The 3,325-nt window shown below is 35.2% G+C and overlaps 1 pseudogene; it reads right to left on the reverse strand.

Annotated features, from left to right (window-relative positions):
• Positions 1-848: 848 nt before the first annotated feature.
• On the reverse strand, positions 849-1,406 carry LOC149217752 (uncharacterized; annotated as a pseudogene).
• Positions 1,407-3,325: the final 1,919 nt, after the last annotated feature.

Genomic DNA, 3,325 nt, shown 5'->3' on the forward strand with positions numbered 1-3,325 from the left:
GTAGAAATGTTGATGGAATCAATCAAGTTTGTAATGATCAAGATATAATGGATGCTCAGTGTTAGTTTGCAATAAACAGAATCTCTAAAGAACATTTTGTGGATGCCAGATAGCCATTTAGGTTGTTGGAAGCAGGTTCAAATGTAGGTCTCTTCATGTGTCAAGGGATTTTCCTTCAAGGGAAACCCTATTGGGTGACTCCAAATAGTTAGTTCTTTCAACATTTATGGGATTACGGAATTGCCTCAAAAATGTTGCTTTGTTCTCTATCAGGAAACTAAGATGTATGTTTTTTTTTGCCAATGAGGATAGCTCTGTTATTCACTCTATAGAATTTGGCAGGAAGAGATATGTAACCAACTGAAATCCAAGTGCTATCTCCTAATATAGGATGCCAAGGGTTTAGATGCTTTAGCCTATTCTGAAATTTTCTCAGCTTTAGCAGAGATAAGGAAGAAGTTTTGATATGTTTTTCTCCTCTACCCCTTGGATATACTATATAATGTTTCTTCTCTTTGTAAATATTATTTGTTTAATAAATAAAAAAATTTAAAGGCACCAAGGATATTTAGGCAACCTCTCACTCAAGTAATCACCAATTTTGGTTAACATTGCTACTCCCACAACTTACAGTAAAAATAGTTAAGATCTCTAATGAAAGTTAAAATGTTGGCAACAGATAATTAATTAGAGTGCCCTTCTGATAAAATAATATATATATATATATATATATATATATATATATATATATATTTTTTTTTTTTTTGCCAAAATATTTTGCAATGGCCATTTAATGTTTTCTATATACACTGCATAGTCACAAATGTGAACTACAAATTGCAGGGATGTCATCTCAATAAGTCCAGGAATAAAAATCCATTCCACAAACTATGCAAGAGCATTGATGTAAGAAGATTGCGTGAGAGTACAAAAACAATACCCATGACAAGGCCCAAGAATGTAAGGGGAAGTACATGTTGCATGCTAAAGTGAGCTAATGCAAATTCAATAGCACTAACAAGTACAGAGCTCCAGATGGGCATATATCATGTTAGAGAGGGAAAAAGGAATCCCTGAAATATCACCTCCCCAGATAGGTGCACAGATTGAGACTACTATGGCATAAATAAGCATGCCAACTGAATCTCGAGCCGTTATTGAATTCTCTACGTGGGAGGCTGTAATGGGAGATGGAAAGGGCATCAAGTCTAGATTAATTTGTGATAATATTTTCACCAAGGGGAACATCAAACGACCCAAGCAAGAATCTATATACCAATTTCCTTTCTAGCTGATATGAAACCAATTATTTGGAAGAGGGTGGAAATGCACTAAGCATCGGTACAATATTTCCAGTCCCACAACTCCCTCCGCAATATGTACATAGCTTGGCCTCTGTATGTCATATTCAATCTAAAAACAAATTGTTATATCTATATCTATATATATATATATATATATATATATATATATATATATATATATATATATATATATATATAAGCCTTAAGGGTTATCTTAGTTGGTCGAGTTCTCGTTGCTAAGTTCCTCCCTAGAGCCCCAAGGGTTAGCTCAACTGGTCAAATCAGTGCCTCGCCAATCGGGAGGTCACAGGGTCAATTCTCCCCGAAAGCCCTTGGGGTCAGGTCTAGCTATTGGCCGAGGGGCTTGATCCCCTTCGGGGTCGATCAGCCCAGTTCTTACCATGGACGTAACGGCTACCCAGTGACTGCGGGTGTCCATGAACCACACACACACTATATATATATATATATATATATATATATATATATATATATATATATATATATATATATATATATATATATATATATATATATATATATATATATATATTAGGATTACAAGTAATTATGAGGGTTACAAGTTCTTATAGTGGAAATTTGGGTTTAGTGGGTTTTGGGTCCAGATTTTGAATCTGGGTTCTGATACCACGTGTGAGGCTCCCTCCTAGGGTCCTCTAACTAAAAACTAAATTTCTCTAATTTTAAACACAATAAGATGGGAACTAACTTATTTATATCTAAAAATTGATTTGATGACAATATTTCATTAAATTTTTTTACTACAAATTTAATAAGCAAGAATTTCATTGCAACCATTTACATAAGTAATCAATAAACAGAGGAATACATGTTCCAATATCTTAGTCAAGATGCTCCTAAGCTCCTAAATTTGTTGGGATGTTCCTCTTGACTACCCGACTAGATTTTCCTCCCAACCAGTTAGGAAGTATTTCCTAGCCTAGGGAACCTCCATAGGTTCCCTAGCCCTCCGAGCCCAAGTCCAACCAGATGTAGTGTGTCCAAGTTTAACAATCACTCTCCAGATCCATGTTTGTATTCCCTCCTTTATCTCTCCATTCTCACCCTTCTCCTTCTCCACATTCCTTCCCCAACACAATCCTCCAAAACAAAATCAAGACCAAGGATCTCCCCCTCTCCTCTCATCATCCTTTCCTTTTTATGCCTCTTCCTCCCATCCACCTCAACCACCTATCATTACTGTCATGACTACCCCCTCATTCTTTCGTTTAGTATCCTTGACTTTTCTTACCATATCTTGTCCTAAGTATATTTGAGAAGACATTTTGGGGATAAGATATGGATATTTAATTTGGAAATTAATTGGAGAAGACCATATCTTCTCCCGTGTAGATTTTGAGATGACACCTTGGGATATGGATATTTAAATTGGAATAAATGGAAGGAGACCATATCCTATCCAAAATTAAATTTGAGAAGACAAGTTGGGAATTGAATAATAACAATAATAAAATTTATATTAGTAAATAAAAATTACAGTTTCACAAATGTAAGTATATACCAATATTTCTTGATAATTATAAGTCAATCTTTTCAGGTAAATAAAATTTGCATGCTAATGTTAAGTAGGGCATTATAGGAAAGCAACTGCTTAAAACCCCAACTATCTATATTGCATTAACCAGAAGATCGAAGAAGAAAATATAATGCTTGTTCGTCCTGAAAAATTCTTGCACTAGTGTAATCTATCTCTCTGCTTCATGAGCGAGCTCAAGATAACGCTTAACCAAATCTACTGCCTGCCAAGAACCTACTTCCTTGCATAATTCCTAGGAGAATTAGCCCATATTTAATTGGGATGTCCACTCTCCATAACTATGCAATCCATCCATAGGCCCTCAACTGATTGCATGCACCATCTTTACAACTCGAAAAGTTATACAACTGATAGTACATTGTCCCTGAACTCTAATTTCAACTGAGTCTTCCTCTGAACTGACATGCATGAGTTATTTATGAGTGAATATTCTGTTAACTGG

This window comes from Pinus tabuliformis, chromosome 1_1, assembly GCF_031772625.1.
Source record: "Pinus tabuliformis cultivar Carrire ecotype Pingquan chromosome 1_1, CPIR1, whole genome shotgun sequence".
NCBI classification, from domain to species: Eukaryota; Viridiplantae; Streptophyta; class Pinopsida; order Pinales; family Pinaceae; genus Pinus; species Pinus tabuliformis.